The following is a 13,821-nucleotide window of genomic DNA, read 5'->3' on the forward strand; positions in this document are numbered from 1 at the left end:
GGTTTGTGTTTATGAACCCTAGTTGCAGTGTTTTCCCAAATTAATGCTGAGTTCATTCCCTCTTTTTATTAAAAGTTTTTGCTTCACTCAGACTCTGTGCTTGTGAGAGGGGAAATATTGCCTCTTAGAGGCGCCCAGGGGGTGATGTGTAATTGTCCCAGGTCACTGGGTGGGGGCTTAAGCTGGTTTTGTGCTGTAGTGTTGAAAAGGAACCCCTAGATGCTGAACCCGGCCCTTGTTGCTGCTGGCTCCACCTGGCAGAAGGGTTACACTTGTTTTACTTTTACCTCATCATCCCACTCCCTCTCCTGCCTTAGTCTCTTTCCTCCACTTGTTGAATCTCATTATAAACCTACGGTTATGCTGGCAGACCAGGTGCCAGCTCATGCCAAGGCCCTTAGGCCTCAACTGAACACTGACGAACGCATAGCTGGAAACCAGTCTGGCTCACCTGTGTGTTAGTGTTATTAAAATAAGTATTAGATTTATAAAAATGTGTTAAGTGTTTAGACTTTATGAAATGCTTGTAGGATGCTGCATGCATTAATCTCACTTAACATCTGTACCGCATGTTATAAGGTTATATTACGTGTCTGCATTGTAAACCTCTGTAACTGAGTAACTCACTAAACAGGAAAGAAGCATTAATTAATGTAAAGGCTGGCTTCCTGCACACAAGAACCATTGAAACCAAAGGAGCCATTATGAAACATCAAAGGCCAAAGCCTTTAATTGCCCCCCCAGTCATGAAGAGGAGACGTGCATGTGAACTCATCCCATCAGCTTGAACTCTGGGGGAAGGGAATAAAAATCCATGACAAGAAGAAACTGGATTTCAATGCTCCTTGGACTTTGGGAGGGCAAGATTTCTAAGCATAAGCAAAGGATCCCGAGCTGCTTAGCCTGGGTTAGCCATACTGGACAGAGAGAGCTTGCATATTACAGCAGTTTCTATCACCTTTTGAAACCTAAAACTGTAATTCATCGGTGACTATATGTTTACTTGCTTTAACCTTGTAAATAACACTCTCATTTCTTTTTCTTAGTTAATAAATCTTTAGTTAATGTATTATAGGAATGGCTACAAGTGTTGTTTCCCATATACTGTGCAATTGACCTGGGGTAAGCGACTGGTCCTTTGGGACTGGGAATAACCTGAATATTGTTGTGATTTAGGGTGTAAGGGACCATCTGTCACAAAGGCAGGCTTACTTGGGTGGGAAGATAGGTCGGGGTACCCAAGAGGACTGTCTGTGACTCCATGTTAAGGCTGTTGCAGTGCCTGAGGAGTTCATGCTTGTTGCTTGGTTGGTGAAATCTAAGTATAGCACTCACAACCAGTTTGGGGTTTGTGCCCTCATTTTTTATCAGTCTGCCCTGAGCTTGGTACTCACACTCCTTAGCCACTCCAGGTAGCTTTACACCTGTGCTGTGAGCTCTTTGGAGCATAGACTGCCTTTACATTACTTGTTTGTACAGCATTTAGCACAACGGGGTCTTGATGCTTGACTGGGGTTCCAGGTGCAATACAGTACAAGTAATGGATTAATAATAAATAGAATAATAAAGCACTTCTCATCCTAGAGAACTTTACAAACTGGACACACAGCGGAGGGAGGAAAGGGGAGAAGTGTGAGCTAATGATATGACAGCCAGGAATATCCGAGTGTGGCACCCACCATCTTGGCCTACAGAGCCACCCTGGCTAACTTCAGAGCTAAAAGCATAAGCTGCTGCAGCTTGAAGTGAAAAGCCAAGACTCCCTAACTGAGGCTGTGACAGGCTCATATCTTCCCTGGATCAGGCAGAGTGGGACACATGTAGCACACACTCACCAGTGGGTTATACAAGCTGTTATTTCGACTCCTACACCAACTTCCTCAGTGACCTTGTATGAGTCATTGCATTTCTCTGCCCCTCTTTAAAACGGGGGAGAGTAATCATTCCTTCCCACTCAGGGGCATGAAGCTCCATGAAGCTTGCACCTATTCTTATTAGGAATGCTTGGTGGGAAGCAAACAAGCAGGCTGCACAAGAGTGGGAGGGATGTTTGGAGGAAGCCCAAACACCATGGGTCCTTCAGCATCCACACAGAGAAAAGTGCAGAGTCTTAGGGCTTGTGTACACTTATAGTGTTGCAGCAGCCACCGTAGCACTTAGCAAAGACACTACCTATGCTGAGGGGGGAGCTTCTGCCAGTTGTTTATAGTTGATGGTGTCTTTGTCTCCCCCTTTTCTATGTGACTTGGCTTCTTAGACTGTGAATTCTTTGGGGCAGGCACTGTGATTTTGTGTGTGTTTGTACAATGCACAGCATAGTGGGTCCCTGGTCACAACACATGACCTCTGAGTGCTACTGAAATATACATATTTAATAACTGCATTTGTAAATCACAGGGCCAGAGCTCTTAGAGAGAGTGATCCTTCTACTCCTTTTGTACGGAGAAGGGGAGAAAAGCCAGCTCTGGTGAGCTTCATTTTCATCAGTTACAATATTGCCTACCCAGAATTCCATCTTCTGAGTTGGTTATTTTAATTGCAATTTGTTTGTTTTCATTGTATAATTGACAATAGGTTATTATTACAGCACTGTATTTGAATTGTGCAGGATATGCCTTGGAATCAGTGGGTCATTCTGAGTGTTTTCATAATGGACTTTGGTTTGATAACAAACTTAGCAGAGAAGAAAGGCAGAAGAATCCTTTATAATGAAAAATGTTAGGCAACCTACATACTAAGGTCACTACCAGTTCCCCCTATAATAACGACTACAGGGATTAGCTGTCTCTAGTACGGATGATTTAACAGTGTCCTGAAAGGAGGTACTGCAGGAGAGACAAAATTTACCCCATCCCCCCCTTCAAGTCACTGGAGAGGCTCTGGTGAACTTCTGAGACATCTCTCCAGCCCAGCATTGAGCATCATATACTATTCCTCTAACACAGAAAAGTTAGCAGCACGGGTAACATTTATTTTGCAACAAATACCAACTTGGAAATTTCCAGACCTGTTAGCAATCGTGCCAGCAGATGGCACTATGCAGCAGTCAAAAGCTAAGCAGATGGACACTTTAAATGCAGCAGCAGTTTATCAGGTTGCTGGTGAATCTGTACAGAAATCGCAACTCTATCTTTTTTTTCTCTCTTTCAGAGATGACAAATGTAGTAATCACCCCGGGTAGAACTGAAAAGCAAGAACACTAGAGAATTAGAGATTAGGGCCCTGCCTGTCTCCACCACCCCACAGCAGTTGTTTCAAACAAGCTTTCTTTATTCTTGCAGATTGCATGTGGCCCCACAGTATTGCTAAAGGTTAAACTTGAAACACCTCCTTTTGGGGCCCCTCCCCCCCTTTTTTTTAAGGAAGGTGGCTTCTTTGGTATTTCCCATTCTGTCTCTCCTTTTTTCTCACCCTCAAAGGCCCCTCAGTTATGGCTACCTACCTCTCTGCCAAGGAGGACTTTGCAGTGCTTGTGAAATGCCATCCCAGGCTATGGGCGATGATGGGATGAGTTCTATCTTAGTCCCTTATGGAAAGATCCTGAAGAACGATATTAATTGGGTTCAGCAGAAATTTAAACAGGATTCTATAGAAATGACACCGATACCTATGGGAGGCACTATCTCCTTTCTATCAATTTTTTTTTAAGCAATCTGTGTAACTTGCTCATGAATTAGAACCTGGCTATAGAATTCTATTGGGTAAAAATGTTATAGAAAAGTTTTCATTCTCCACTGGATTCTATAGGGCATTCAGAATAAGGGATGTACTGTTCTTGCAGCTCCTTGTAGCTTTGGGGAAATGAAAGCCTGAGCTTTATCCTAAATTTGGATTACCCCTTGTGGACTAGAAGCACTGGGGCCTAGTGGACAAGGCACTGAATGGAGAACCAGGTGACCTGTTCTCAGCTCTGTCATTTGATCTGCTGTGTGATCTTGGGCACATCCCTTTGTCTTCTCTGCTTAGGTTGTAAACTGTTCTGGGCAGGGACAGCCTCTTTCTATTTGTATAATGCCTAGCACAATGGGGACCCAATCTAGGCAGTGCCATAATATAAACAATAACAATAAGGTGAAGGCCAATCACGAGCCATACAAAAGCTTTAATTACCTTCAAATTTGGGCTGTGACACTGGGAAATGAGTGGATTTGAACAGGCTCTTCTGATGTATACGTGATAAGCAGGGCCAGCTCCAGGCACCAGCCAACCAAGCACGTGCTTGGGGCGGCACTTTAGAAGGGGCGGCTAATGTTGGGGTGGCAGGGGACGCTTGCGGTGTTTTTTTTGTTGTTGTTGTTGTTCGGCGGGGCGGCGCTTGAGGGTGTTTTTTTTTGTTTGTTTGTTTGTTTGTTTGGGCCGGGCAGCACGGGGAGTGTTTCGGCAGCGCGGCGCTGGCGGGGAGGGTGGGAGTTTGGGAGGCGCGGCACACGGGGGTTTGGGCGGCCCGGCCCGGCCCGGTGCTCGGGGGTTTGGGCGGGGGTTTGGGCAGCCCGGCGCGGCGTGGTGCAGCGCTGGGGGGGGGGGGGGGGTTCGGCGGCCCGGCGCGGTGCTCGGGGGGGGGGGCAGGGGTTTGAGCGGCCCAGCGCTCCAGGGGTTTGGGCAGTGCGGCGCTCGGGGGGGGGGGAGTTTGGGTGGTGCAGCGCTCGGGGGGTCGGGGGTTTGGGCGGCCCGGCGCAGCGCTGGGGCGGGGCGGGGGTTTGGCCGGCCCGACCTGGCGCTCGGGGGGGGGGGGGCAGGGGTTTGAGCGGCCCGGCGCTCCGGGGGGTTGGGCAGCCCGGCCCGGCACTCGGGGGAGGGTGGCGGGGGTTTGGGAGACTCGGCGCGGCGCTGGGGGGGGAGAGGGTGTTACGGAGGGGCAGCGCTCTTCTTTTTTGCCTGGGGCGGCAAAAAAGTTAGAGCTGGCCCTGGTGATAAGTAACAGTCAGCATGGATTTGTCAAAAACAAATCGTGTCAAACCAACCTGATAGCTTTCTTTGACATGGTAAGAAGCCTTGTGGATGGGGGGAAGCAGCAAACGTGGTATATCTTGACTTTAGTAAAGCTTTTGATACTGTCTCGCATGATCTTCTCATAAAGAAACTAGGGAAATACAACCTAGATGGAGCTACTATAAGGTGGGTGGAAAACTGGTTGCAAAACCATTCCCACAGAGTAGTTATCAGTGATTCACAGTCATGCCGGAAAGCATAATGAGTAGGGTCCTGCAGGGATCAGTTCTGGGTCAGGTTCTGTTCAATATCTTCATCAATGATTTAGATAATGGCATAGAGAGCACACTTATAAAGTTTGCGGATGATACCAAGCTGGGAGGGGTTGCATGTGCTTTGGAGGATAGGATTATAATTAAAAATGATCTGGACAAACTGGAGAAATGGTCTGAAGTAAATAGGATGAAATTCAATAAGGATTTAATTTAATTTAATTTAATTTAATTTAATTTAATTTTAATTTAGACAAATGCAAAGTACTCAATTTAGGAAGGAACAATCAGTTGCACACATACAAAATGGGAAATGACTGCCTAGGAAGGAGTACTGCAGAAAGGGCTCTGGGGGTCATAGTGGACCACAGGCTAAATATGAGTCAAAAGTTGCAAAAAAAAAGCGAACATCATTCTGGGATGTATTAGCAAAAGTGTTGTAAGCAAGACACGAGAAGTAATTCTTCTGGTCTACTCTGCGCTGATTAGGCCTCAACTGGAGTATTGTGTCCAGTTCTGGGTGCCACATTTCAGGAAGGATGTGGACAAATTGGAAAAAGTCCAGAGAAGAGCAACAAAAATGATTAAAGGTCTAGAAAACATGACCTTTTCATGGGAAGATTGAAAAAAATTGGGTTTGTTTAGTCTGGAAAAGAGAAGACTGAGGGGGAACATGATAACAGTTTTCAAGTATGTAAAAGGTTGTTATAAGGAGAAGGAAGAAAAATTGTTTTGCTTAACCTCTGAGGATAGGACAAGAAGCAATGGGCTTAAACTGAAGCAAGGGCAGTTTAGGTTGGACATTAGGAAAAACTTTGTAACTGTCGGGGTGGTTAAGCACTGGAATAAATTGCCTAGGGAGGTTGTGGAGTCTCCATCAATGGGGATTTTTAAGAGCAGGTTAGACAAACACCTGTCAGGGATGGTCTAGATCAGTGGTGGGCAACCTGCGGCCTGCGGGTAATCCGCTGCTGGGACGCCAGATATTTTGTTTACATTTGCATGGCCGCCCGCAGCTCTCAGTGGCCGCCGTTCGCCGCTTCCCGCAGCTCCCATTGGCTGGGAATGGCGAACTGCGGCCACTAGGAGCTGCGGGCAGCCATGCAAATATATACAAAATGTCTGGTGGCCTGGCAGCGGATTACCCTGGCGGACCACATGCGGCCCGTGGGCCGCAGGTTGCCCACCACTGGTCTAGATAATATTTAGTCCTGCATGAGTGCAGGAGACTGGACTAGGTGACCTCTCGAGGTCCCTTCCAGTTCTATGATTCTACAATGAGTAACTATGTAATAAGCATTAAAAATAATACATTACTGCAGACATAAATTCATCATCTTACTAAATGGACATTTAAAAGAAGCCCTGGCAGCGTGTCACTATGCAAAACAAGCCATGCCATCCTCTAATGAAATTTACATTGGCAGTCATCTTCACCACAATCTCTCTCAGGCGCTGCGCAAGCACAGTGCCGCACGCTCTCAGAAAGAGAAGTCCTTGTCTGGAGTGCTAACTTATGCACTGAAAGAAAGATTTGTCTCCATTCCCACATGAATCCTAAAGCTTAAAAACAACAATCTAGTATGTGCAGGATCCCCACATTGGTTTCAATTGCCCCATGGCAGAATGTCCATGTGAGGTTCAAGTTTAAAATACTTTTGGCCCAACAAACATCACATAATAGTCCAGGATGATTTCAGCTCTCGGAGCATCTGATACTATGGTCCAACTCCTTTGGCCTGATAAATAACTCGAACCCTGGACCAGGGCTGCCCAGAGGGCGGGCAAGTGGGGCAATTTGCCCCAGGCCCTGGGCCCCACAGGGCCCCCCATGAGAATATAGTATTCTATAGTATTGCAACTTTTTTTTATGGAAGGGGCCCCCGAAATTGCTTTGCCCCAGGCCCCCTGAATCCTCTGGGCAGCCCTGCCCTGGACACTTGTTCATGGTTTAACATACTGCATATGGAGGAAAAAAAGGATCATCCATAGATTGCCAGGGTTATTTACTCTGTATTTATGAGCAGCAGAGGAAACACAACAGGAAGGGTGATTTCTATAGAAAGAATAGCAAGCTAGCTATTGTGCTGTGAACATCATTACCTGCTGTACCTACCTTACCTGAGATAAGAAGCCTACAGTTTATGGGGCTGATTTACTCCGGCATTAGCGCTGTTTTATGCCTGTGTAACTCCATAAAAGATTCAGCCTTGACAGAAATCAGCACTGGTGTAAAACTGGAGTGATTCAGTGGCAAATCAAGCCCTATGATGGAAAGAATTCTGTTTGTTATATGGGAGTGAATTCCTCTCTTCCTCCTCTGGCATTCTGTTACATTTCTACAGGCCCTTCTCCAGTTAATGGATTAAACACAAGAACACACTTTCAAGGATAGTCTAACATCAGTGAGTTTACTGTTAATGGAATGCAATAGTCTAAATCAGCCATTCATTTATACCAACCTGTGTTCTGAATTGCTTACAGGCCACTGTAAAAATCTACCACTAATGGGAGCTACAGAGCACCTTATTGCTGGTAGAACTGTGGAAAATATTCATACAGAAACATGAAAGCTTTACAATGTGAAGTTTTCTCATTTGGGGCTAGAACCGCAACTGATGTAAATCAGTGTCTCTCTATTAATTTTAATATGCTACACCATCTGGCCAGTTCATAGTTTGCAAAATCATCTTATCTAATCTATCTCTGCATCTAATCTATGAGATATAGTCCTGTTTAAGAGCAAAAAATCCTCATTCTTGGACGGTTTAAGTCTTGACATTTTAAATTCCATTTTGGCTTAAATCAAGTTTTGCTGAAGCATGCAAAATGTTGCCTGTTTCAATGCCAAATTTGTTTTGTTCACGTTTCATTCCAAGTGGGGCTGTGTAGCTAGATGTCCACTTTATTCGGAACTAGCTGCCTCAGATTCTCGCAACTTGGTGGAGTCTCTTTTTCATTCCCGGAGCCTTGTCACTAGAGTTCTGAGTGAAGCAGTTTCAAGGTGGCTGAAAATTCATCAGCATCTTAGAGGTTCATAAGAAAGCAAAACATCTTCCTTTTGCACCTGCAATTATTACTAAGGCTTTGTCTTCACTACCCGCCGATCCGGCGGGTAGCAATCGGTTTTTCGGGGATCGACTTACCGCGTCTAGTGAAGACGCGGTAAAATCGATCCCTGATCGCTCTGCCGTCGACTCCGGAAATCCACCTCGGCAGGAGGCGGCAGCGGAGTCAGCGGCAGCGCGGCAGCGGTCGACTTTCCCGCGTCCTCACCGCTAGGTAAGCCGACCTAAAATACGCAACTTCAGCTACGGTATTCACGTAGCTGAAGTTGCGTATCTTAGGTCGGACCCCCGCTGCAGTGTAGACCTAGCCTAAGGCAATTCACAGATCTGGATCTCTGTTGGTTTTGGGATGAGAGCCTGCTTTTGTACTGAAAATGGCAGAAATGGTTGATTCCTGAAAATGCAAATTCATGCTTTTGCACAGAGAGTAAAATGCTGGGCTTTGATGTGGAAAGCTGCAGTCATACAGAGGTGGCAGTGGTGACATATCCCTGTGATCACATTTGTGAATATCTGTGAGAATACTGCTTCCTATTTTCATGGTGTGTGTGTGTGTGTGTGTGTGTGTGTGTGTGTGTGTGTAGGGGGGAATTTCAACTTCTTTTTCTACATCATTGAGTGCAGTGTTGTGGGGGATCCTGTTTTCTATTTCTACTGGTATTTTTATTGTTGTTGTTATTAATACTTGGATCTTATTTAGTGCTTTTACTGAAGTATTAAATTGATTAGCCTCACAAGACCTCTGGCAGCTGGGTAAGTATTCCTATAGCCTTTTTACAGATGGGGAAACTGAAGCACAGAAGGATAAGGGAATCTCCAAAGGTACACTGTGAGTTGGTGGCAGACACATGGATAGGACTCAGGAGTCCTGACTCCCTGTCTCCTGATGTACCCAATTAACATTCCGCCCTAGCTTCCGGAGCATGGGTCGCTTTGCACAACTTAGTTAGCTGTATTCAATGTTGGAGTTATTGGGTAGCAGAAATAGAGCCTATATTGTTTCCCAGCAGTAACTGCATAAAGTTATGAAAAAAATATGTACTGCTATTTGCTAGTGTTCTGTTTTAATGGAACGTTAAGCTCGTGCTACTTTAAGTTACAACTCAACTCGTAGAGAAGCAAATACAACATCCATATAAATATAAAAAAAAAGTACTTTGGTCAACACAATCACAATAGATAGCGAATGGCTTCAGAGTAATGGGACACTAAAAAGTATTACTGCAGCTCCATCAAGTGTATCAAGGCTTCCATTAGTCGTCAAGGTGAATGGCTTCATTTGTGGCTTGGCCTTCAGTACAACAACCTTCTGAATGCTTGATGACATCACAAATCGGGAGCGGGGGGCTAGTCAGAATGAAGTGATGTTAATAAATATCATCATAGATCCCCGGACTGATGAAGTTCTGTGCATGGAAGGAGCCTGAGGCATTAGTCCTTTGAGTTTACTGAATAGCCATGGTATTAAATATTTCCCTCTTGTCATTTCTCTCCTGCTGGGCCAAATTTTCCAAAAGTCAACCTCTCGGTTGAGGGAACGATTTCGATGCATAACTTTGAGTCTTGTCATTCTGGCACGGTCTTTGGATTGCAGACACAAATTTGCATACCCATTTCTGTAGCTGCCTGACCGCAGGGACATGTCTGTTACTTAGAGATGCAAGTGCTCTTGATTTGCACTTGAAATCAGTCTTCTGGTGCAAAGAAATGGGCACAAATTGCATCCACAATAAAGGAGTTTGGGCATCAGACAGACTGAAAATACAATTCTCATTCTCTCCCTCTTGCAGTCCTGTTATCTCTCTCATTAACACTTTCTCTCTCTCCCTATTCCCATCACCCTCATTTTTTCTGTCTTTTTCTTCCCTGTTCTGACTCTGTGACTTCCTTGTTCACCTTAATTTTCTAGTGGTTGTTACCAACAGAGCTTTTGGATTTCCAACACTGTTGAATGTGTATCAGAGGTCCTTTCTGTGCTGATTGACAGAAGTTATGAGTTGCTGCAGCCCCCACTAAAGCAGCGTTAGCTCAAGCTGTAGCAGGTCATGCTCTGGAGGTCCTCAGTTCATTCCCCAACATGACAGCCAAAATGGTGGCCATCACATTGGATAAGACAACATGGTAACACCAGTTGATGTTAATTCCCTCTATTTGTAGGGTTATTCAACAAAGAAGAAACATAGACAAAGATGACATTTCTTGGGCAGTGAACATTGTTCTGTCAAACTTTATTATTCATCCGTGGTATAGTCAAATACATTTAGAAGAAAGTTTGGTCCAGATTACAGTATTGAATATACTTCAGCCATCTCTACTAAAGCAAACATCTATCAACCCACGATAACCCTCTCATCCAACCTTGATCTCTCATTCCCATACCTGAGAAGCTGTTAATCTAGTAAAAATCCCAAACCATAAGAATGAAAATGGCCTTGTCTGAGATCATTGCTAATGGCCAACTGGTATCAGAGTATGGCGTTCAGCCCTGCCAAGCATGCCACAAATGTAATGCACTGAAGCTCCATTGGTATAAGGAGTAAGAAACCAGAGGTTACTCTAAAAGTGGTTCTTCTATGACATTGTATGGAAAGCTGATACTAATCCCTGTTTAAGATTTACCAATACTCTCTAGCTGCTTTGTGTTGCTCTGGCAATGCAAAGTACCCCTTGATGCCAGGTTAGCCACTGGGTCAATACAATTGACACCAGGTCAAATAACCAAATGTGGTCTGAAAACAGTGTAGTTTAGTGGATAGAGAATTGAACTGAGATGCAGAAGATTTGAGTTCTGTTGCCTGTTGGGTGACCTTCCCAAGCCTCTACATCAGTTTCCTCATGCGTGAAATGCCTCCTTTGTAAAGTGCTTTGAGATCTACGGATGAAAAGAATTAGGTCAGAGCTAAGTATTATTAGCAATGTTTCAAGCTACCATAGCTTCCTAAAACCTATGCTCAGCGGTAGCATTGGCTTCCCTGAAGAAAGAATAGTCTTCCTTTGTGGAAATTGTGTGGGGGGAAACAGCTAACAGTGGCTATTCCCTTGTTAGCATGGCTACAATCACACCAGATTGATTGTATGCACAGTTCTGATATTTCAGCAGTAAGTGCTTCACTAATTAGTCACAGCTCACATTTCCATTGATTCATAAATCACAGTTTTATAAGGTCTGGTTAGAGAATGCCAGAACTATACTGCTAAGACATTTTTTTATTGATGGGAGGGGGAAAAAATATCCTTATAGTACTCTTCTCTTTTTCATCATGTGAACCAAAAAAGAAACAAAGTATCTCTAATTCACAGAAGGTGAATAATTGCCTCTTCTCCTTAAGGCATATTATTATCATATTCTATATTTTTGTACATTAACCATATCAGACAGAGAGACACGTTGCTGGGGGAGCAATGCATTCGTTGATCAGTGTGTTAATGGGGTTGAACTGCTGCAACATTATAGACCTCTTGAAAAGAAGCAAATGTTGTGCAAGGCATTGGGAAGCTGAGTTTGTTTGCTATCCCATGGTTGGAAGCCCCTGTTTCTAGTCCTGGAGATATGAGGCTATAAACCTACCTCTGGTGTAAGACAGAATGTCACCTCATCTGAGCCTCAGACCAGAGCTATTCATAGAGTTGGTTGGGAATTTTTCAACACAACATTTTTTTCAATGAAAAGTGCCAATTTGTGAAAATTGAAACTTTGTGAAACAGAGTCAGTTTTGACAAAGCTCCCAAATCAAAAACATGTTGGGAAAAAGAAGAGTTTTGAAACGTTTTATTTATTTTTTCAAAACAATTCCCCCCCCCCCCCAATATTCTGGTTCCTCTGGGAATGGGGGTGGGTGGGAAGGGATAAGGGTGTGTGCAACCTTGAAAAGTTTGGGGACCACTAGCATACAGTAAGTATCAAGTGTTTATATGTAAATAGGAAGCCTCCATAGTTAAAACTGAAAAATTATTTGTATTAAAAGCCTCAATTTGGCACATTCTTAACAACCAAAATTTACTCTGAAATTTCTCTAGAAATTAGCGTAAAATGTTAAGGGGAAAATAAATAAAGAAAAATAGTAGTTAAGTACCATTCATACATTATTTGTATCTCATGTTATGTTACACAAACAGCAAACACATACATTCATTCAGAACAACCATTATTTTGAAGTAAGAAAACGTTTGATAAAGAGAGAACAAAAGTAAAGCCTCTCGGAAAAGGCATATGGTGCCTCTCTCTGAAAAGTCAGCACTGAAAAGAACACAAAATGGCTGCCTGTCTGCAATGACAGTTTGCCTTGAACTGAGCACAAAAGGACTGCCTGTCTCTGCAGGCATTGGAGAACTCAGAGATTTATAAAGGTATAATCCACAGAAAACAAAGTCATAACAGATACATAGCTAAATGTGGCACATCACATACCTACCAGAAAAGGACCCGAGGGCATGAAGCATTATACGGATAGTAGGAATATCTATCATGGACTTTTAAAGGAGATGGTGGTAGAGAAATGAAGCTCCTACTCTCTCCCTTGATGAGCATTAGGACTAGTCTATGCTACACAGTGAGGTCAATGTAAACTGCCTTGCATTGACCTAGCTGTGGAAGTGTCTTCACTTACATTTGGCTCCTGTTGATGTAAGTGCCTTTCTATGTCAATTTAGTAACAGCACATCCCCGATTGGTGTAGAGTCATGGTCGATGAAATTAGGTCAACGCAGTGTCTGTGTAGACACCGTGTTGCTTATGTCAACTGTTACTGGCCTTCAGGAGCCACAATGCCCCACACTGACAACACAATGGATTCAAGCTCTCCTTGTAAGGATGCACACTGTCTACACAAGGATCCAAATGTGCACACACAAAAACACACACTCACATGTGATTTAATAACTGCTGTGGCTGTATGCTGCTGTAAATTAGGTCAATAATTTTGTAGTGTAGACATGGCCTTAGTCACAGGGAGCCAACTAAGGTAAAAAGATCCACTGACTTCAGTAGAACTGTGTGATTTATCCAGCAGAGGATCTGGCCTGGGGTTTGCTATATAAATAGCACCTCAAAAAGGAGATGAAGAGAAACCTCAATCTTTGCCACAAAATCTCCGAGAGCCCTTCCTTGGAAGATTTCTTAGTAATAAAGGGAAAAACAACAAACATACACTATTCACTTAAAAGTGTAAACTATCTTGCTACAATGTCATGCCACTTGTGTCCTGTCCAGAACCAGGAAATAGTCTCGCCGGGAACCCCATTCTTGTGGTTATTCAGCTGCCATTTTTAAACACATCTGCTCATGTATCTGATTCAGCCTTGGTGTCTAAAGCACAGAGGTTTGGACGTGCTTGTGGGGGTGAAATTCAGCCCTGTGCACAGGGCCGGCTCCAGGCACCAGGCAACCAAGCTGGTGCTTGGGGCGGCACCTGGAGGGGGGCGGCGCGGCGCTCAGGCCGCCGGGGAGAGCGGGGCCACAGCCGGGCTCGCCGCCCTCCCCCCGGCGCTCTGGCCGCCCTCCCCCCCCGCGCCCTCCCCCCGGCTGCCGGGGGGAGAGCGGCGAGCCCCTGCTG

The sequence above is a fragment of the Emys orbicularis genome, chromosome 6 (genome assembly GCF_028017835.1).
Source record: "Emys orbicularis isolate rEmyOrb1 chromosome 6, rEmyOrb1.hap1, whole genome shotgun sequence".
Classification (NCBI taxonomy): domain Eukaryota; kingdom Metazoa; phylum Chordata; order Testudines; family Emydidae; genus Emys; species Emys orbicularis.